Raw genomic sequence first — 23,615 nt, 5'->3', positions numbered from 1 at the left:
ATAAAGATGAATCGGGCATATGATCAGGGGCACGCTGCTGAAAGGTTGTAGTTAAACATACTATCAGTCTACATACACAAGCATCCATGCTATTTTGAGAATCTATCTTTTTTAATGACTATTACATCGGTTTGGTAACTGAGCCGCTATTTTTTCTTCATATCAGTTAAAACAATGCATTCTAACTGCTGGCACATACGATATAGAAAAAAATGAATAAGGGAGCTTAACAAAGTATTCATGAATTTAGCTAGATGACAATTTCAAAATAAAAATAGGAATTTTTCAGAAACTTTCCAAGCTCACTAGTTAAATTCAAATGTATCCGTATTTTACAGCGTTGCATCAGGACTTCCCTGGTGGTCCAATGGTTAGACTTCATCTTCCAATGCAAGGGTTGCAAGTTTGACCCCTGGTCGGGGAACTACTATCCCGCATGCCTTGTAGCCAAAAAACAAAACATAAAACAGAAACATATTCTAACAAATCCAATAAAGACTTTAAAAAAATTGGTCCACATCAAAAAGTTTTTTAAAAATAAATTAAAAAATAGAAAACTGAACTATTACAAGGCATGATCATTTACCTCTCAATTCCTGTCCTGCTAAATTCTTTAGAAGCCTGAGTCCAAGTTTTCCTTTTCATTAGTTATTTGGCTTTGTGTCTGGTTTTGCTTAAAAGGTTTGAGGGACATTTTTTAAATGCTCTTAGAATGTATTCATTCTCCTTTAAAAGTAGTTTGGAATCAAGTATCCATAATAATATAGTCTGTCAAATGCTCATCGGTCAGTAGAAATTCTGCATCTCTTGGTGCTACCATTTCCTAGAGTTCAGTTCAGTCTCTTTTCTTTACATCATTGGTTCTCAAATTGCTTCATCTCAGGACCTTTGTATACTGTAATAATTATCCAGGACCCCCAAAAGACTTTTGCTCATGTGGGTAAATATTTCTCAAAATTTACCATATTTAAAATTAAAACAGAGAATTTGAAATATTGACTTATTCATTTATAAATGAAAAATAATAAGCTCATTCTGATACCATAAGTAGCATATTTAATGAAAAATGACTCTCTTTTCCAAAACAAAATAAGCAGAGAGACAATAGCATTGTTTTATATTTTTGCAAATCTCTTCAATGCTTGGCTTAATCGATGACGACTGGATTACGCCATCTGCCTCTGCATTCACTCTGTTGAAATATCACACGTCATTCAGTCTCCAGCAAACTCCACTGCATACTCATGAGAAAATGAGAGTGAAGGGCAAATACCATCTTAGTATAACTATGAAAATAGTTCTGACTTCACGGGAACTCAGAAAAGCTCTCTGGGCTCCCCAGGTCACCAGAGACAGAAACGAATTGATGTCACGTCACGGTTGTATGAGAGCTAGCTCCCATATCTCACTCAGGGCCCTGAAGGGTATCTGGGTCAAGAGTTTCTTTCCTGGCGATAGCTGTTCATCTTCTAAGCCACAGCGGTGGATAATGGTCTCCTTGGAGCTTGTATTAAGAAGCAGAGCGGAGCTTCCCTGGTGGACCAGTGGTTAGGGCTATGTGCTTCCACTACAGGGAGCACAGCTGAATCCATGGCTGGGAACAAAGATCCTGCACGCGTGCACTGCAGCCGGAAAGAGACAAGAAAAATAGCAGTAATGATGATTTTAGAAAGCTGCAAGGAGATCTGCCCCACCTCCCCAATTTTCAGCCTTGACCAGAAGGAGAGCCACAAGTGTAGTGGAGTCTCTTTGGGACAATTCCCAACTCTAACCCTCTGTCTCAGAAAAAGGCTAAAGCAATGTTTGCCCCTAAGTAACTGAAGGATCCCAGAAGTTCTGAGGGAAGGAGCGCCTTCCATCCCCATCATGTGCGCTGTGCTTATTCGCTCCGTCGTGTCTGACTTTGCACCGCATGCACTCTAGCCCCCCAGGCACCTCTGTCCATGGGATTCTCCGGGCAAGAATGCTGGAGTGGGCTGCTCTGTTAAGAGACAGTCACTTCTGATTCTTTGGTGAATTTTTCCTATGTGTGCACATGTAGAAAAATATATAATCAAACTATATGTTGTCTATTTTGTTCACCTAAAACGTCTCATGGGCTTCCCTGATAGCTCAGTTGGTAAAGAATCTGCCCGCAATGCAGATCTCGGTTCAATTCCTGGGTCAGGAAGATCCACTGGTGAAGGGATAGGCTTCAGCTATTTCTGCTTTCTTGACTACTCCAAAGCCTTTGAGTGTGTGGACCACAACAAACTGTGGAAAATTCTTAAAGAGATGGAATTACCAGACCACCTGACCTACCTCCTGAGAAATCTGCATGCAGGTCAAGAAGCAACAGTTAGAACTGGACATGGAACAACAGACTGGTTCCAAATTAGGAAAGGAGTACGTCAAGGCTACATATTGTCACCCTGCTTATTTAACTTATATGCAAAGTACATCATGAGAAACGCTGGGCTGGATGAAGCACAAGCGAAATCAAGATTGCTGGGAGAAATATCAATAACCTCAGATATGCAGATGACACCATCATTATGGCAAAAAGTGAAGAACTAAAGAGCCTCTTGAAAGTGAAAAAGGAGAGTAAAAAAGTTGGCTTAAAACTCAACATTCAGAAAACTAAGATCATGGCATCCAGTCCCATCACTTCATGGCAAATAGATGGGGAAACAATGGAAACAGTTACAGACTTTACATTTTTGGGCACCAAATTCACTGAAGATGGTGACTGCAGCCATGAGATTTAAAGACGCTTACTCTTTGGAAGAAAAGCTGTGATCAACCTAGACAGCATATTCAAAAGCAGAGACATTACTTTGCCAACAAAGGTCCATCTAGTCAAAGCTATGGTTTTCCCAGTAGTCATGTATGGATGTGAGAGTTGGACTACAAAGAAAGCTGAGTGCTGAAGAATGGATGCTTTTGATCGGTGGTGTTGGAAAAGACTCTTGAGAGTCCCTTGGACAGCAGGGAGATCCAACCATCCTAAAGGAAATCAGTCCTGAATATTCATTGGAAGGATTGATGCTGAAGCTGAAACTCCAATACTTTGGCCACCTGATGCAAAGAACTGATTCAAAGAACTTGGAAAAGATTTTCCCTCCTGATGCTGGGAAAGATTGAAGGCAGGAAGAGAAGGGGACAACAGAGGATGAGATGGTTGGATGGCATCACCGACTCGATGGACATGAGTTTGAGCAAGCTCTGGGAGTTGGTGATGGACAGGGAAGCCTGGCATGCTGCAGTCCATGGGGTCACAGAGTCAGACACGACTGAGCAACTGAACTGAACTGAACTGACTGATTGCCTACAGCGCAGAAATTCTACTTCAAAGGATCTACCTTTCCAAAACAGTCAAAGTCAGGATGTGGATATGTTTGTGTGTGTCTGTTACACAAACATATATGAATATTTATCACAGCACTGTTTATTATAACTAAGATTTTATGGCAACCTAAATATCCATCAATAAGGAATGGGTTAAATACATTATTTTATTCATAAAATGGAATTGTATACTGACATTAAAGTTGATCATTTAGGCTTATAAATTTCAGTTTTATTGAAGTATAACTGACAAATAGCTAGCTTATATTTCTTAATAAGGAAAGATGGTCATAATAAACCATTAAGTGACAAAATTAATAAAGAGAATAATGAGCATATACGCACAAAAAACAAATCAAAGGGATATATACCAAGAAGAAAGTAGTAAAATTATGGCTGATTTTTATTATTTTTATTTCTGATTGTGTGTGTTTTCTAGGTTAACAATTTAAATTGTTCTCATAGTTAAATTGCTAAGTCATCAACTGAAATTGTTTAGTTGTCTTTCAGTCACTCAGTCATCGTTAGACTTTTTAAACAAAGAAAGAAAGAAAAATTTGAACGTGAACCTATCTCTAATATCAGATATTTTGGCTCTTCTAAACTTAATTTCTTAGTGATTTTGAAAGAAAAATGTGTATCCTCTATTAACCAAAAAAGAAAGAAAAATTAGACAGAGGACTACAGCAGGGTAAATGAAGGCCTCTGTAACAAAAAACCTGGGAAAGGGGGAGCTATAAATATTTACAAGCAAATTGTCTTTGGTGATGAAAGGAGATGCTTCTAATGATAGAAAAAGATACATTATAGAGTTGTTGCAGCCACAGAAGTGACAGGATCACCAGTCATCAAGCTCATCTTTTCCGCCACCTTCTGAAATACAGTGTCAACTTCACAGCGTGAACCCTATTATAGATGGCAGTCCTAATTTTACATTAATATCAAAATAAGGCTAAAAAAATTTGTGTCAAGCAGCATACAGCACCCAGTACTATTTATGTCTTATAGATAAACTGAAACTTCTTAAAAATCCTTTAATATCAATTGGACTAACAGGCTGTTCTTAGGTATTAGGGAAAGGTAATTTATTCATAGAGATAATCAGAAAATCAGCCCATGAAATAAAATTATGTCCCATTCTGGAAACTGTATTAAGAACACAGTTTCTGGCTTCAAGTTAAAAATGATGAGTTGACCAAATACATTTCTCTCTCCATCCTCCTAATAACTCACTAATGATAGTGGTGGAAAACATATACATCTACCATCAGAGAAAGAACAGGAGGGAATCTCCTGGCTGACAGCTGATTTCAAGAAAACCCTGAGAGATGGGAGGAGGAATCCCGCAATGTATACACAGAGGGAGACGTGAACAAAAGGCCCAAAGTTGCCTGCCTTCCTGCAGAGCCCCTGGGGCCCCGAATTAAAGACTAAGTTACATCAGAAAGTGGGAGTAAGACACACCCCTGAACATAGGGAGACAAGCGGGAAGTCCGCACGGTGCCCGTTGTACAAGACCGACTCCAGCGATACTTAGCTCCTGGTGTCCGCTTAGCCTCCTGCCACCAGAGAACAGCTCTTTGGGGGCCAGCAGAATACAGCAGAAGCGCCAAGGGATGGTGTCTGAAGCTCGGTCTTCAGAGGCCTGCACACTCCCCTCTGTTTACTGGATTGCTCACTGTGGAGAAGCCGTGCCGGATGGATGCTCAAGCAGCTCTGTGGTCAGGCCCCGTGGTGAGACGGGCCCCAGCACCGACTCTCCAGCATATGATCAAGTCCCCATGGACGCGCATCCTCCAACCCCAGTCAAGCCTTCAGATGACCGCGGCCCCAGCTTACGAGCAGCCCCAAACCCAAACCACCAGTCAGCCACCAAGCTTCTGACCCACAGAAACCCTCAGAGGTAACAAATGACTGCTCTAAGCCACTAAGCTTTGGGAACATGTGTTATTCAGCCATAGAGGCTGGAACAGCCAGTACCCGACGTGACAAGTACCACAGCTTCACGTGGGAGTTTCACACAGGGATCTGCTCTCCCAGGCGAGAAATCGGAAGCGTCTGCTTTGGGTAAGATAAAGAGCCTCAAACTGGGGGCTGGGTTGACATGAACACTTCCCTTAGAGGCCATCATAGAATATTGAGTGGAGTTCCCTGCTATACAGAACACAGGGAACTCTGTTTATAAAGACAAATGACTAATAAGAACCTTCTGGATAACACAGGGAACTCTACTCAACACTCTGTAACGACCAACTGGGAAAAGAATCTAAAAAAGCGTGGATGCATGTAAATGTATACCTGATTCACCTTTCCGTACACCTGAAGCCAACACAAAATCACAAATCAACTATATACCAATAAATTTTTTTAAAAAAAGAAAGAAGCAGTGGAGAAAAAGCGATGCTGAATACTTTAGAGAAAATGTGAGTCACTAACTAAAAGTGAAAATACATTAAAAATTTATTTTAAAAAATACATATATATATATATATAAAGCACCTCCACCTTTCCACATTTGGGGAGCCCCAGGGCAGGTCAGCTCCCACTACATCACTTGTTACCCAGAGACACCTATCAATAAGCTCCAGCTTGGCAACAGAACTCCCAAGTAACTTTCAGGACCTAATTTTAAAATATAAAGAGACAATCGGGAATCACCAGGTATTTATAAAAAGTTTTCCATGTGAAAGAGAAAGACCAGTATGTACAAAGAGAATTTTATTTCAAAAAAAGAAAAAATGGTGCTAGAAATAAAAGGGAACTTCAACACTTTCTAGTCGGTGGTGTGAGAAAAAACTGACAAAATATTAAACCTATTAAACCTATTTTTCAAAAAAGCAAAAACAGGATGATAGAAAACAAGCAAGACTCCTTGAAATTTAAATATTTGCCCAAATTAAAAGTTCAACAGAAAGAGAACTGAGAAAATTCCCCAGAGAGTAAGACTGAAAGATGAAAACCACGAGAGAAAAGAATTCGAGAAATCGGTCCAGACGGCCAAATACGTAGGATTTCGTTTTCCATTAAAAAAGGATGGATAAACAGGAAAGTCAGCCTTAGAAAGGAATTTTTTTAAAAAATTCAAGAACTAAAAAAACTGAAAGGATTCACTCGCTGAAAGAGTGGAGGGAAAGACCTAAATCGACACACTGGGAATTTAGAAACCTGGCAATATACTTCCGATTCTAAAAGCTTCCCGAGGGAGGAGGAAAACCAGACTGTAGACAAAGCAACGCCCTGTGGGCCTAACTGGATTTTCTCAAGAACAAGCAATGCTAGACGCTAGACAGTGGAGTTGAGATAACCAATAGCCGTGCAGCTGTGAACAGACTCTGGGGTCAGTTCACCTGGGCTTGAATTCCTGGTGTTTCTACTCACTAACTACCTGAGCACATGGTATCTATTTTCATCTGCCTCCAGGCAGGTGTGAACAGCCAGAGGCTCTCAGACCCATGGTGAACAAAACAGAAAAAAACAACCGAGACTTCAGGGTGTGGTCAGACACCACGGGAGCGAGGAGTAAGGCCTCCTAGTCCTAGGAAGCCGTGCTGACAGCAACCGGGATGAGGGATTGAGTTCCCAGTCTACCGGCTGAAGTAGAGTGCTGACCTCACGCCGAGGAAACCAAAGCGAGTTCTTTAGGACGATGACCAAGACGGATGAGGGCCTTGGCAGGAGGTCTCCAGTCCCCTTTCCCAAAAGGACCATCAGAGCAGCCCAACAGTGTGGGTGGGACAGGACCAGTGGGGCAGGCTGGCTCTTAAAGCTCGAGTTAGATGTGAAGGCTGATCCATCCCCAGACCCAGGACAGCTAGCCTTGCTTCCTAGAAAGAAAAGTTTGGTTGTCCCTTGCAGAACAAGGCCAGGCTAACCAGGAGGGGTCATCACTCAGCCTTAACAGTTCCACTGAACTGTATGAATGTCCCCAGCCTAAACTCTGAGCACCTGGTCAGCACTCAACAAATAAAGGAGAGAATGAGGCAGGATTTCATGAATGAACGGTGCTTTTCAGAGGCCACTGAATCAAAACCTCAAGGCCTAGGATGGATATCCAGGCTCAGAGTTAGTTTATCGCCCCAATGGACCCCTCCTTGGAGGCACTCCAATCCCCTCTCTCCTGGTTTCTGCCCTCACAGTGAGGGTGCTCCCTCTCCCCACTGCTTCTTACTGATCACCTCCAAGTCCCAGCCTCTGATGCCTGCAGACCTAAAAGACACCTGCCCCTGTCAAGGGCAAAATGGCCAGTCATCCATTATTGTTTGTTTGTTTTTTAATAATCTAATCATCCCTTGTGTTTATTTTTTAACTGGAGGATAATGGCCTTACGATGCAGCAGTGGTCTCCGCCCTACATCAACGCAAATCAGTCATAACAACATACGTAGCCCTCCCCTTCGCACCTCCCTCCCAACCCCTCTCACCCCTCCAGACGACACAGAGTGAAAAATTGGGTATTAACGCATGTATATGGAATCTAGAAAAACAGTACTGATGAACCTGTTTACAGAGAAGAAATAGAGACGCGGACGTGAAGAACCGCCTGGTGAACACAGCGGGGGAAGGCGAGGCCAGGACCCACTGAGAGAGGAGCACTCCTCCGCTCCGATCCCGCTAATCAAGCGGGCTAAGCCGGCTCAGAGCTCTCCTGCCTGCTCCCCTCCGGCATGGGGCTCTGTTCTCCCCGAGGAGAATCACACAGAACTCCAGCTTGCCCGGTTTTCCCTGGCTGCCTCTCCTCCCAGGTATCCCTTGTCTTTTCCTGCTCTTTTGAGGACCCAGTCTAAACTTACTACCCAGGAACTGCGGGGAGAAATGTATTTACCAATACACAATGAAACTGATTTTCAGAGAAGATGAACATGCTCTTGGTCCCAGAGCTAATCGGTGTAGAAGATAAGATTAAACTAATGCTGTCTCAGATTGGGCAGTGTGTGCACTCCATCAAACCCTCAAAGCTCTGGAATCTTCCAGGAGCAGCCTCTCTGATCTCCCCAGTGGCCTTCACACTGCAGCCAAGTACAGATGCCCCCACCACCACCCCCCGGCAAACACCCCCAACCTCCACATGTCTTTTTTCCGGAGGGAGGAGACAGTCCAAAGTTCCCTCCCCTGTAAATCTGGGACTGCACTTTGCTTTCACCAAGGTCACAGCCAAACTCAAGTCTTAGGAACACGCATGGTTTGCTTTCCCCCCACCCTTTATCCAGAAAATACAACCTCTCAAAAAATGTGAAAAAAAAATTGGAACAAATTCAAAGGACAAGTCTTCTGGAATGGGAAGAATTAATATGATGATGAAGCACTATTTTTAAGGAACTGAGGCTTTGCCAAGGTCATGCTCATATGCTAATTGGAACTAGATGTATTGATACTAATCATATTTGGCAAAGACTCGGATTCAATGAATAGATAAGAATTATTTGAATTAGCAAGTCAAAGCATGAATCCAACCAGCAACAAAGCCCTGCTTACCAAGTCCTTTCATTTCGGTTATAGAAGTGCAGTTGCTGAAGCTCTTTGAGGTTTTCATGATCCAACGTGAACAGCCACCTCTTCCTATATTCTTAAGTATACTATTCCTCACTTCAGTTCAGTTCAGTCGCTCAGTCGTGTCCCACTCTTTGCGACCCCATGAATCGCAGCACACCAGGCCTCCCTGTCCATCACCAACTCCCGGAGTTCACTCAGACTCACGTCCATTGAGTCCGTGATGCCATCCAGCCATCTCATCCTCTGGCGTCCCCTTCTCCTCCTGCCCCCAATCCCTCCCAGCATCAGAGTCTTTTCCAATGAGTCAACTCTTCACATGAGGTGGCCAAAGTACTGGAGTTTCAGCTTTAGCATCATTCCTTCCAACCATCACCCAAGACTGATCTCCTTTAGAATGGACTGGTTGGAACCCCTTGCAGTCCAAGGGACTCTCAAGAGTCTTCTCCAACACCACAGTTCAAAAGCATCAATTCTTCGGTGCTCAGCTTTCTTCACAGTCCAACTCTCACATCCATACATGACCACAGGAAAAACTATAGCCTTGACTAGACAGACCTTTGTTGGCAAAGTAACGTCTCTGCTTTTGAATATGCTATCTAGGTTGGTCATAACTTTCCTTCCAAGGAGCAAGCGTCTTTTAATTTCATGGCTGCAATCACCATCTGCAGTGATTTTGGAGCCCCTCAAAAATAAAGTCTGACACTGTTTCCACTGTCTCCCCATCTATTTCCCATGAAGTGATGGGACCAGATGCCATGGTCTTCGTTTTCTGAATGTTGAGCTTTAAGCCAACTTTTTCACTCTCCTTTAAGCCAATTCTTTCACTTTCATCAAGAGGCTTTTTAGCTCCTCTTCACTTCCTGCCATAAGGGTGGTGTCATCTGCATATCTGAGGTTATTGATACTTCTCCCGGCAATCTGGATTCCAGCTTGTGCTTCTTCCAGCCCAGCGTTTCTCATGACGTACTCTGCATAGAAGTTAAATAAACAGGGTGACAATATACAGCCTTGACATACTCCTTTTCCTATTTAGAACCAGTCTGTTGTTCCATATCCAGTTCTAACTATTGCTTCCTGACTTGCATACAGGTTTCTCAAGAGGCAGGTCAGGTGGTCTGGTATTCCCATCTCTCAGAATTTTCCACAGTTTATTGTAATCCACACAGTCAAAGGCTTTGGCGTAGTCAATAAAGCATAAATAGATGTTTTTCTGGAACTCTCTTGCTTTTTCGATGATCCAGCGGATGTTGGCAATTTGATCTCTGGTTCCTCTGCCTTTTCTGAAACCAGCTTGAACCTCTGGAATTTCACAGTTCATGTATTGCTGAAGCCTGGCTTGGAGAATTTGGAGCATTACTTTACTAGCATGTGCTGGTGCTGCTGCTGCTGCTGCTAAGTCGCTTCAGTCGTGTCCGACTCTGTGCGACCCCATAGACGGCAGCCCGCCAGGCTCCCCCATCCCTGGGATTCTCCAGGCAAGAACACTGGAGTGGGTTGCCATGTCCTTCTCCAATGCATGAAAGTGAAAAGTGAAAGTGAAGTCACTCAGTCGTGTCCGACTCTTTGCGACCCCATGGACTGCAGCCCACCAGGCTCCCCCATCCCTTGGATTCTCCAGGCAAAAGTACTAGAGAGGGGTGCCATTGCCTTCTAGCATGCGAGATGAGTGCAATTAGCGAAGTCCTGTTTTTCCTTGATATGGCAGAGAGAAACTTTAAAGTCCATCCTGAAATTATCACCAATTTCAAATTGGTCATATCAGAATTAATGATATTTTAATATAATACAAAAATTATCTGTGGATTTTAAAAATAAACATAACATCTTGATTTTTAAGTGGTATTTCTCACCACCATGGGTCACTAATAGTCACATATCTGCTAAGAATTTTTAAAACGCCCCCAAATATTATTGCCATTTAATTCATCCCATTCTTCTTCATTATGTGATTGTGTGGAAAAATTGAAACCTATTTCGACAATCTTTCCTAAATAAGCCTTGCTTTTGTATAGGTTTATTTATTTTCTGGCTATCTGTTTTCGGCTGAGCGCTTTGCTGCTGCGCTCGGGCTTTCTCTGTTGGGTTGAGCGGGCTTTCTCTGTTGGGTTGAGCGGGCTTTCTCTAGCTGAGGCAGGCTTCTCTGCGGTGGCTTCTTCCATCACGGAGCACAGTCTCTAGGGTCCAGGGGCTTCAGTAGCTGCTGTGCAAGGTCTCAACAGGTGCAACCCCCAGGCTCTAGAGCCCCGACTCAGCAGCTGTGGTGCATGGGCTCAGCTGCTCTGCGACATGGGGGAATCTTCCTGGACCAGGCATTGGACCTGTGTCTCCTGCATCGGCACACGGATTCTCTACCACTGAGCCATCAGGGAAGCCCAAGAAGCTTTTCTTTTCCCCTTATTTTATTTTCCAAAGTGGTTATGCTCAGCGTTATATAAAATATTTTATTACTACCATTTGATTTTATCAGTTCTCCCTTCTAAAAGTGCTCAATAGGCGTAATACCAGCCGCAGCCAAGAAAAGCATGAAATTTATAGCCCCCATGGGAGCACTTCTCAGATCAAAAAGGGGTGCAGTGAATGAATACATCAGGCATAAGCCAACTCTGTCCTAGGCAAGCTGAGAAGTATAATCAGCCCAGCCCAGGGGTCCCTATCCAAACAAAGTGTCCTGAGTAAAATTTTCAAAGGATAAAGCTGAATACACAGAGATTCTCACTGGTACAGAATTACATATTAATGAAAATCAAGAAGCAATCTAATATGGGTAAAATTAAGGTAAGGGAATATGAGCTTAATCCTAAATATAATCTGGTATTATATAACCATAAAAACTAATAGTCTCGAAGATGATAGGACAGCATAAAATGGCACGAAAAATACCTATCATATATTCTCGAGTAAAAACAGAGCACAGCTTCCAATCAACCCTGGACTCAGAGCTATGTAACATTTCATGCAGAATCATACAAGGATAAAGCATGACCAGCTATGGAATTTGTGGGGCTCTTCTGAGTAGGGGCCCTGTGTCACTGCCAAGGTCACACGCCTCTGAAACCTGAGGACAGACCAGCTGCAAAGAGAGAAAATGAAAACAAGTGAGTCATTTATCAGGGTTATGGAATTTGTTGGTTTTATTTTTGTTATTGCTATTATAAGGTCATTTTTCCATAAATTCAATGAAAAAGACTTTCACTATTAATATATCTTTAGGTTAGCATAGTAAGCGAAACTTTGTTTCGACAATGTGGACATTTCCTGCCAGCCTAAAAACAGCCACGTCCGTGAGCTCTTGCTCTCAATCCTGCCTGGACACCAGCAGCTCTTCTGCCACCTTCTGAGTTTAACGTCCACACTTCACTCAGAGAGGCTCTAACGCAGCAGATCCAAGCCAAAGCAACTGGAAATCAGCTACAATACATCATAAAAGGCCTTTTCCAAGAAAAGGATTTCAAGTGTTGGTTTTGGCCTTTGGGAGCTCATTCTCTTTCAAAAATAGCACATTTTTCATAATTCACTCATGACGACATGTTGTGTGGGGGAAGGGGTGTGATCTGTGGTTTTGAGTTGATGCTCTATTTGGGGTTTGTTTTGCCCATTTCTATTCACTCAACCTGGAGGTTCTCGCCCTAGGCTAACTTTCAAAATAACAAATATATAAGCTATGAAATTCTATGGTAAAATGATATTCTATTTGTAAGAAGCCCAAGAAAAAATGTTAGACACAGAGAAGGAGGAATTTGTTTAAAGAATTGTTGAGATTTTTTTTCCATCTTTGTGTCTTCCAGGTTTATTGTGGCGACCACAAAATGCATGAATAAGGACAGTATTCCAGACAATAGGTAATTAACCAAAGACACATGGATTCATCCATGTATGGAGGATGTAACTGACAAACTCACCATGCATTTCTCGACATAAGCATCATCTCTTTGCAACAGCCGTCATGGGCACTGGCGGAATCAGGATTAGGGTGAGCAAGTGAGGCATCCAAGGCGAGAAGTAAGGAGGCCCGTGCACGACCCAGAGAACGGTGCCTCCTTAAACTTTGTGCCTGGTTTAGCCTGCGGGCCGCATCCTGAGCACAGGGGGACTCAGAGCATGCGTGCTATAACCCATCTTCCTGACTCTGGAACCAAATAACCACGTTCCCTTAACAGATTTTCAGAGAACATTCTCAATCGTCAGTCATTGTTTGATTTGGACGGTATCTTCAGGAAATCTGGCTTTTAAGTATCCATTAACAGCATGACATTTACACCTAACTAAATCCTTGGATGACATAAATAGAATCTCTGTACCCTTTATTCTGTATTTTTAGACCTAAAGATGACCTTTAAGCAAAGTGTCACCCGCCGCTTCCACATTCCAGAGAGGAACTAGGAGGCCTTTGCAAACAAGCTGGCTGGCTGTCCTCTGCTAGTTGGCACTGCTTTGAGAGGTAACAAGGAGTGAGGAAAAAAGGAATGTTTCCGGAGGGGATACAAACACGGGATGACGGTCGTCCACTCTGCCTGCCCTCAGCTCATCTCAGTTCTGGGCACTCTTTCCAACCTACAGCCCCAGTTCAGCAAGTGTGGTGCTACAGCTTTCGCTGTTCAGAGCGAGTGGAGCAGACGCTGCCCCAGCAGCCAGCCTTGGCGTCACCTAGGAGTCTGCTGGAAATACAGAATCTCTGGTCCCTCTCTAGACCTGCCGCACCGGTACCTGCATTTTAACAAGACCCCCAAGCAGCAGATGCTTTCACACTGAGAGGCATGTCCTGTTCCAGCCCACTCCTTCTCCAACAGCGTTCCAAACAGTACTGATGTCATAAGCGAATTGACCAACACAAGGAGCTCAGGCTCACCTGTTTCCGAGCAGCCGGGGCCGCTAGCCCTTGAAGTGTTTGGCCAACCTCACAATGGGTTTCTGCCGTGGTTACTAATTAGCAGAATGAGCTCAGCACTCTGCCTCGATTCACATCTCTGGCAATCCCATTCTGTGCCCCACAGGGCTTGGGAAATCTGTGGGCGTGATTTGGGTTTCTCACGGGATTGGGTGTGCTATTGATAGTAGGCAGGAGTCAAGGATAATAACGTTCTGCCATCCATGGCATAACCTTGCATACAAAGAGGGGCCCTGCATGCTACGAAAATGCCAAGCATCCCACTGGGCATTCCTGGAGGTGAAAAATACATCCATCATTATCTGAGTCCAGAACCCAGCTGTGTTTCACGCATGAGCGCAAAGCATTTGGGCAAGAATGCAACTAGCTGCGCAAATCAAGGGAAGTCAAACAGGTTTTTCAGCAACATTTGTTTATGAATTACCCGAGAATCACATTCAATGGCAATGCCTCTCCTGATCATTCAGTTGCCGATTCCAGACGCCTGTGTCGGGCTGCATTTGTGGATATAAGCTCTTTTGGGTTATACCTTTTAGGGCCAAGCTACTCCAAGTGTACGCCAGGTGCCAGCAGCACCGACATAATCGGGAAGTTACTAGAAATTCGAATTCTCAGGCACGATGGTAAAGAATCCTCCTGCCAATGCAGGAGACACAGGAGCTGCCGGTTCGACCCCTGGGTCGGGAAGATCCCCTGGAGTAAGAAATGACCACGCACTCCAGAATTCTTGTCTGGAAAAGTCCATGGACGGAGGAGGCTGGCGGGCTACAGTCCATAGGGTCGTAAAGAGTCAGACACGACTGAGCACAGAGCAAAACACACCTACCGCCTGATGAACCAGAATCTGCTTTTTCACAAGATCCCAGGAGATGTGCACGCAGCTAAGTCTGGGGAGCACCGTTCCCGGGGTTTGTACGCAAGCATTCTATATTCAAAGAAATTTTATCCATTCACTTTTTATTTCTTTTTTATTTTATAGTTAGGGCATTCTGATTTTTATAAAGTACCTGTGTAGAGTATTTTATCAATGAATATTAAGTGGATATAACAAATATTTGTGTTTTAAAAAAAATTTTTTAGCATTGGATCTTTTGCCAGTTTGTGTTTGTCAAACACATGCAAATCCTCTTTTAATTTATGCTTAATTTTTATTTTATATTGGAATATAGTTGGTTTACAGTGCTGTGTTAGTTCTAGGCATTTTGTGTTAAATAGAGAACATTGTGTCAGCAATTACCAATCCCTTTTAGCCTAAAAATACTAGCTGAAGACTGGGAACCACCCAATTAATGGCATCACCATTGACAGAAACTCCTGTTACCGCCACCCACGAACCAGGTGGATCACCTTAGACAACCACTGCTGCTGCTAAGTCGCTTCAGTCATGGCTGACTCTGTGCGACCCTGCAGACGGCAGCCTACCAGGCTCCTCTGTCCTTGGGATTCTCCAGGCAAGAATGCTGGAGTGGGTTGCCATTTCCTTCTCCAATGCATGAAAGTGAAAAGTGAAAGTGAAGTCGCTCAGTCTTGTCTGACTCTTCGAGATTCCATGGATTGCAGCCCACCAGGCTCCCCCGTCCATGGGAGTTTCCAGACAAGAGTACTGGAGTGGGGTGCCATTGCCTTCTCCGTAGACGATCACAGCAATCCAAACCAGGGTCAGACCCCAGGGTTCTCTGGGACAGAGCCTCGCCTTTTCCCTCGCTGGCCATCCTCTTACTCTCAATGATCAGACCCATGGCCAAGTTACCCCTCCCCCCACGACCATGGTTTCCCTGGTGGCTCAGACGGTAAAGCCTCTACCTACAATGCAGGACACCAGAGTAATGAAGCAGGTACAGTCAGAATCTATTAACAGTGGCATTCAGACTTTACGATTGTATATGAGACTTTCTGAGCTTCCAGAATGTTACACCTACAGACAGCTGAATACAGAACACACTTCCAGAGCCAGAGTGGGTGATCTGGCAGGGATAAGATGGGGCAGTGTTGATACTTGCATAACAGGTTATCTTCCGTCATTATGGCATAAACACTCAAAGAAATGTTTATTTCAATTATAAAAGCTAAATGACATTATCTTGGTTTGAATTATGCCACTGTCAAGAAAATTAGAAACCAAATCACCCAAGTTTCAGCTACAGTAATTATCTAGGAAAATCTAATCATTTCCGAATAAAGAAACATTTGACCTTATGTATATGAAGCACACTAGAATTACCATTTGGGCAAAACTTTTTGAGGACACATTATATATTTCTGGTATTTATGGCATTTTCATATGTTCTGGTGCAGTTTCCAGCAATACAAAGAGAAATACCCAGTTTCCCAGTTATATTTCCTGGTTAGGGTCTTTGTATGAGTCATTTATGAGGCTGCCCTGGTGGCTAAGTGGTAAAGAATCCACCTACCAATGCAGGAGACTCTCGTTCAATCCCTGGGTCAGGAAGATCCCCTGGAGAAGAAAATGGCAGCCCACTCAAGCATTCTTGTTTGGGAAATCCCATGGACAGAGGATATTTAAGATAGTACAGGTATAAAGCAGGAAAAGAGCACTTTAAAAAGTCAGAAAACCACAGGACTTCCCTGGTGTTCAGCGGTTAAGAGTCTGTACTTTCAGTGTGGAGGGTGTGTGTTCGATCCCTGGTCGGGGAACTAAGATCCAACATCCTGCAGAGCATGGTCAAAAAGAAAAGTAAAAAAGGAAGACCAGCTCTTAGCCACTGCATTGCATTATCAGCACTGTGATTCCAGCTCAAACATCAAGCTCTGCACATCAGTCTCCACTTCTACAGAGGAAGTCAGTGGACCCAAGCGCCTCTCCCTTTCTTTGCAGCTAGAACATATGATCGCAGCCAACGAGCAAGCGAGCAGATGCATTCTTTAAACTGTACAGTAATTCTGTCGCGTCTCCAAACTCAACCTCAATATTAGATCCCTTGATGATCTTGCAAGGGATTTTACCTGTCAACCAACCCTTGGCTATGTATGTTCTTGGAAGAAAGCAATGTCATTCTTGATACAAAAAGTCAGGTACAATTTGTTTCTAAAGTAACGTTTCAACTTTTTTTTCTGTTTTTTTTTAATTTTAATGTTTTTGGTATGTTAACTTTTTTGCCCTCCTGAGTAAAATTAACTAGCATTTTTGATCAAATGGAATTCAGAGAAGTAGGCCACAAGAAAAGGGGTCACAAACCCCAGGCTAAAGGAAATCCACAGGACATTGAAAATGTTGGTGATAAAGGGCAGAAAAAGCAGTTAACATGTATAATAATAACCTAGATTTGGCTAAATTCCTAAACTCTAGTGACTTAAATTCCATCAGTTTGAAAGACTTCATCTGTCCAGGTTACCATCTGTTTAAATACTTTTCTCATATTTTTGCAGCAATATAAAGCAGATTGTAGGCATTTACAGCAAGTCTTTGGCGACGTGGCAAAATCTACCAAAATTCAAAACGTGTTTGACCTTTGATTCAACAGCTCTACTTCTTCCATTCCATTCAACAAATACTGGCACAAGTACAGAAAGATGTGTATGTAGGAGGTTTTTTGCTGCAGGGCGGTTTGCAATGGAGAAAAACACGAGGCAACCTGAATAAACAGCCAGCAGTAAGACAGCAGTCATGTACACTGTATGCTCTTTTCACTCTGAAGTAACTCTGATTTACAGAGAAGTTGCAAAGATAGTACACGAATTTCCACTTACCCTGTACTGAGAATCCCCAAATGCCAACATTTTATTACAATTGCTTTATTCTCTCTCTCTCTACATACACACACACAAAAGCAAACGTGTCATTTACAGCAAAATTTAAAAACATTTCTTCCTAAGCAAATCAAAACTACAGCAAGGTACCCCCTCACTTCAGTCAGAATGGCTATCGTTAAAAAGTCTACAAATAACAAATACTGGAAAGAACGCAGAGCAAAAGGAACCCTCCTACACTGCTGGTGGGAACGCAAATTGGTGCAGCCGCAACAGAAAACAGTCTGGAGGTTACTCAGAAAACTAGAAATACCGTATGATCCGGCAATCCCACCCCTGGATATATATTTACAGAAAACCACAGTTGAAAAGAATATGTGCAGTCCAGTGTTCCTAGCAGCACTATTACACTAGTCAAAACGTGGGCGCAACCTAAGTGCCAACGACGGATGACTGCATAAAGAAAAGCTGCGGCACATGTATGCATGGAATACTATGCAGTCATTAAAAAAGAATGAAATAACGCCGTTTGCAGCAACATGGATGGATCTGGAGATGGTCATACTAAGTGCAGTAAGTCAGACAGATACGAGATGATATCCCTTACGTGTGGAATCTAATATGTCACAAATGAACCTATCAGTGGAGCAGACGCAGACCCGCAGATGTAGGAAACCAGCTCCTGGCTGCGAAGGGGAGCAGGGTCGGGGGGGACAGGTTGGGAGTCTGAGGTTAGCAGGTGCAGACTGTTACGTTTAGAATGGATAAGCAGCAAGCTTCCACTGCGCAGCACCAAGAATGATACATTCAGTGTGGTGGTGCCCTATGATAAACTATGATAGAAAAGAACATAGATATAGTATACAGATACATGAGTCATTTTGCTATACAGCTGAAACTAATAAACTCTTGTAAGTTAACTATACCTCAATAAAATTAATTTTTCAAAATAAAGATAAATGAAAAATTTTTTTCCTTTTTGCTCCAGGAGTGGGCATGGCATTCACTTGCCAGGTCTTTTGAGCTCCCTTTAATCTGGGAGCATCCCTTGGCCTTCTGTCTTTCGTGACCTGGGAGAGGACACTCTGGTTCTTTCGTATGGAAGGCATCTCAGTTTGGGTTTTGTCTGCTGGTCCTCTGACTCAGTCATGCCTCTGTGAGTAAATGTGTACTTGGTGACATCGAAGACCCGGGGATATTCTAAGAGGAAAACGCGGTCACGTTCGTCATGGTCAACAGAAAGCAGAGGACCCATTGAAAGAATCTAAGGCTAGTTTGACAAGAGGGACGCTTTTCAGAGGCGCAGTTGCGGTTAAGGGAGCAGCGCGGGGTCAAGGGGAGCGCCACGCAGAGGGAGACGAGGGGCCGCCGGGGCTGGGGTTCAGCGGGCTCAGACTGCAAGCCCTCCTGAGGAGAGGGCGCTCCGTCCACCCCAACGCGGGAGGGACAGAAGGCTGTGCCTCCTCCCACCTCGAGGCGGCTCCAGGGAGCTGCTTGGAAAGACAGGGCAAGGCGCAGAGAGGGGCATTCGGTTTCCTACCTGGACACCCGCAGAGCTGAGGACGGCGCCCCGCTCCCCGCGCCCGAGGAGACGCCTGGAGACTGAGGCCAAGGCGGGGTGGCGGGGGGGGGGGGGGGGGGGGGGGGTGGTGGCGAGAGACCGGCGGAAAGAGAGTCCAGACCCCACCTCTCAGGTTTTTCTCCTTTTTTGGCCTCGCTGCCTGCACTGTCCTAGTTCCCCAGGCAAGAATCGAACCCGCGCCCCGCCCTGGCACTAACCTCTGGAGCACCAGAGAGGTCCTCTCCCTGAGGGTCCCGATTTCTGAAGGACACGGAAGAGGAGATTCCCGCAGGTGTCTGCCGGCCTTCAGGACGGATTCAGCCAGCTGAGACTGCAGAGCCCTTCCGAGAAGCGCCCGCCTTGCGTGTTTTAGGAGGCGAAGGCGCGGCCTATGGAACCATGACGGCGGACGCCAGGCGTGTCCGGAAGAGGTAGCCAGGCGTGACCCGGAGCGGCAGTGCCTGCAGCGCTGAGTGGAAGCTAGCCGCTCCGGTCACGGGCGTGTGCGCACTTTCACCATCACTGAGCTCACAGAGGCTAGGGGAGCAAACGCAGCCAGGAAGCAAAGGCCGCCCGCCAGCCCCCGCCGCACGGCCAGAGGGACCAGCTGGAGCCACACCCACTGCTGGCCGCCCCTGGACGCGGGAAGGAGACCCTCTCTCAACTGCATTTGAGACTGAAGTTTTCAAATAAATAGACTCCTGAATATTGAAATGAAACCATTCTAACCACTGAACGTAACAGGAAAGTTATGAAGAGGAGCTGAGATTTCATTAAGGAGCCCACTCAGCACCAAAGGAAAAAGGGAAGTTTAAAATAATAGAGCCATTTTTGGAACTTCCCTGGTGGTTCAGTGGTTAAGATTCTGCACTCCCAAAGCAGGGGGCACAGGTTCGATCCCTGGTTGCAGAACTAACATCCCACAAGCTGCACGGTTGAAAAAAAAAAAAAAAACAAATCACAGTCACTTTTTAAAAAGGAAATCATTTCATACTTATGCTCCAATTAATTGTGCTCCTCAATAAATTTTTACATTTAAAAAGTGAAGTATATTTATATAGATGCAAATAAAAAGAACTGGAAATGCACTGAATTGTTAATTATTAACAATTGTTAATTGTTAATATGTAAAGGGCTTCTCAAGTGGTTCAGTAATCCGCCTGCAGTGCAGGAGACACAGGAGACTTAGGTTTGATTCCTGGGTCGAGAACATTCCCAGGAAGAGAGCATGGCAACCGGCTCCAGTACTCTCGCCAGGAGAATCCTATGGACAGAGGAGCCTGGTGGGCTACAGTCCGTAGGGTCCAAGAGTCGGACAGGACTGAAGCACCTGAACAGGGGGTAATACATGAAGGGAAAATGAGATTATGAAAAGCAACAAGGATGGAAGAGAAATTCTTTGGTGTTTGAAACATAGTAAGCCATGTATTTGCCTATTACTTCTAGAGTTATTATAAGGGAAAAGAGGCTTTCTGGCATTTTCTCTATGAGGCACTGTGAGTAATACACCATGAGGGCCAGAGGGGACCAGAGCTACAAAGCGTTCATCCATGGCCCCAGAGAAGCTCAGTCTCCCCTCAGCCTTCAATCCACCTTCCTCGTTGGTGTCTTACACTGAACGTGATGGTCCAAACGCCATTTTGTGTTTAAAGCTGAAAAGCATTAGAATAAATACCGCAAATGCGCTATGATCTTAGTCATCCCCTTTTGAAGGCTCAGTACTCAGCGGTTTTCTTCACAGATGAACTTAGATGTTCAGTGTTTTCGGTAGATTTGTGCTTATTTCACTCTGCCCAGGTTCCTGCTGCGGCCCTAGACTGTGTTCTCTGCTTCCCATGAACACAGCCAGGACTGAAAGCTTTCCTTATCTGTGTGGCTCCGACGTACCTCCTCTCAAGCTGTCTCTCCCATGGAGCGTCTCCAGGGAGCCTCCGAGGAAAGCACACATGGTTCTGAAGGTCCAGGAGGGCCCAGAAAGGCTCAGCTTCTCCCCTGTCTCCACGGCCCCGTGAGCGTCTGCTGCCCGCTCCCCTGGCTCACGCCCGTCACACCTCTGGTACTTCTGCTGCCGGGCCTGCGATGCCCCCCGACAGCTCACCCCCAGCCTCCGTTGCCCCTACAGGCATTTATAAGGACCTAGTACGTGGGGGCTATCTGGAGGCTAGAGGACAGCAATGACGAAATACACTCAGCCCTGGCTGGCCACACAACAAGGCCTGGACCTTCCCTTGCTTCCTGACTCCAGGTTGGCCAAGAACTATATTCTAAGCTTAGCATGAACACCACCCTCTGATCCTTCTTTTCAAAAGTGACTGCCGTGATGATCTTGGCCGTCAGTTGTGTACTTTCAGTTGGTTGATAGAAAAACAGATCCGAGCTATAATTCATTTCCTTTCACATTTCTGCCTGTGATAACCTACCTCTCTGGGTCATAAACAGCATAATCTTAGTTTTATGAGCAAAGTTGTTAACAGTAATTCTTAAAAGATGTTCTTTTACAAAACAGAACCAGACTGGACTTGACTGGGTCCCGTGGGGGGCTGTCACTGCCCTCAAGTGCCATCACAGTTCCACTGGTCGCTGAATGCGCTTAAATCAACTTTGTGAGTGGACTTCTCTGGCATAAAGATTCACGTGGGACAAAAATGGGACTCGACATTTATTCTTCTCCTGCTGTTCTGCCCGTAACTCTAAACTCCCTGAAAGGCTACAGAACAGTTCAGGGACTTTAGTTCCAAACATCTGATTTATTGTGATTGTCCCGGCTCTCTGCTTTACTTGTGCTTTTGAATAAAGTTAATCCTAATGTAACCATTCAGATATGAAGCACGTCTTTTTAAAAATCTTTGTTTATTTCCCTGCATGGGGTCTTGGTTGCAGCATGTGGGATCTAGTTCCCTGACTAGGGATCAAACCCAGGCCTCTGCACTGGGAGCTTGGAGTCTTAGCCCCTGGACCACCAGGGAAGTCCCCACGAGCACATCCTCAATGAACTTTTTGTTAATTTCTCACTTAGCAAAATAAAACTTTCGATAGAATTGTTTCTCTACATTGAGTTCACACTTTTTTTTTTTTTTGAGAGGAAAAGAGACAAAATTTCAAAGCTAGAAAAGATAGAAAATTAATAAATCCATGGCGTGTGAACTCACTTCTGAATCTGGCTCAGGGGTCAACTAAATATTTTGTCTGTTGGGACAATATTGTGGATCAGCTTTGGAATCAAGCTTGGTTATAAATAGTCCTCCATCAATATTTCAAACTCCTGGATGGTATGTTTTCTGGATTTTCTTCAACAATAAGTTGACGACCGAAAACATTAAGTAACGTATTCTACAGCCATGTTGATCTGCAGCTGAAACTGAAATCTTCTGTTTAAATAGAGTGGAACTGTGACAAATAATCACGGTTTGTTGGTATAAAACCATTGCTCCTGTTGAATCTTTAACATCCATTCCCTCAGTTCCAGACTCAGCTTGAAGCTGGATTCTTATCCTCTGCTCCACCCGCGTCCCCAAGTCACATTCCTTTTAAACACAAGCTCACCCGACTCTTGTCCCTCAAGCCGCTTCTCACCAAACTATTCCTTAACAGTATTTCAATCCCGCCAGAACCAAATTCCCACAGAAGGAATGTGACTTGAAGCCAGAACCTTATCTTTTTATAGAACAAAGTAGCATCCACAGTTACTTGACCTGGACAGTAAGTGGTGCATCCCCAGTGGCATGTGCTGGAGAGCTCAATAAGACAGTTTGGTGATGAAATACCTTGGGCAAGAAAGCCACAGGAAATTCCGAGAGAAGGATCGGGCCAAATCCTGCAACAAATTTAATTTAGCCTGACAAATCACAACATATAATTGATAATAGCAGTGAACACCGAAAGAAAAGCACAAACGTTAATCCTTAGGCACCACGCTCATGATATTCAATTATAGCTTGGAAAAATGCATGTAATAAAATATACAGAAGATTAGTGCTTATAAAACTGTTAGCCTTCTCAACATCTGCTGCACTTAATCTAATGTGCTTAGTAAGGCATTGAATAGAAGCCCTTGATCAGGTACTGTCCACGTTATAAACCCAACACCCTACATATTAGGCATTAACAAATACAGGTGGTCATTTTAATATTCACACAGACAAACTGCACAAGCCACTGCTTCTTTCGACCTCTATAAAAATGCTGCCTTGGTTTGGAATTATCACTTGTTAACTAGTGAACCAGTGAAGTTGCTCAGTCATGTCCGACTCTTTGCAATCCCATGGACTGTATGTAGCCTACCAGGCTCCTTTATCTATGGAATTTTCCAGGCAAGAATACTGGAGTGGGCTGCCATTTCCTTCTCCAGGGGATCTTCCCAACCCAGGGATCGAACCCAGGTCTCCTGCATTGCAGGCAGACACTTTGCCATCTGAGCTACCAGGGAAAGCACTGTTGATTACTAATCTTGAAGAAATTGTAGAAAACAAGTACCGAGAACTTTTCAATGGGGAAAAAGGTAAATTTCACAAATTTTATACAAGGACTGTCCAATGGAAATACTATAGCTATAATAAAAAATGTTAAAAGAACCAGATGAAATAAATGTTAACAGTATTTTAATTTAGCTCAATGTATCCAAAAATATTACACCATTTTAATCCTT

General features: G+C 44.1%; 1 long non-coding RNA gene across 1 annotated transcript; it reads right to left on the bottom strand.

The window, feature by feature from the left end:
• Positions 1-90: 90 nt before the first annotated feature.
• Positions 91-19,486, bottom strand: LOC138430826 (uncharacterized). The gene is made up of 2 exons (XR_011253397.1): positions 19,189-19,486; positions 91-1,622 (listed from the first exon to the last, which is right to left on the bottom strand). It is a non-coding gene; the product is annotated as an uncharacterized lncRNA (long non-coding RNA).
• Positions 19,487-23,615: the final 4,129 nt, after the last annotated feature.

The sequence above is a fragment of the Ovis canadensis genome, chromosome 26 (genome assembly GCF_042477335.2).
Source record: "Ovis canadensis isolate MfBH-ARS-UI-01 breed Bighorn chromosome 26, ARS-UI_OviCan_v2, whole genome shotgun sequence".
In the NCBI taxonomy this organism is placed as follows: Eukaryota; Metazoa; Chordata; class Mammalia; order Artiodactyla; family Bovidae; genus Ovis; species Ovis canadensis.
The sequence above is the reverse complement of the archived record's forward strand: the minus strand, read 5'-3'. Positions and strand labels throughout refer to the sequence as shown.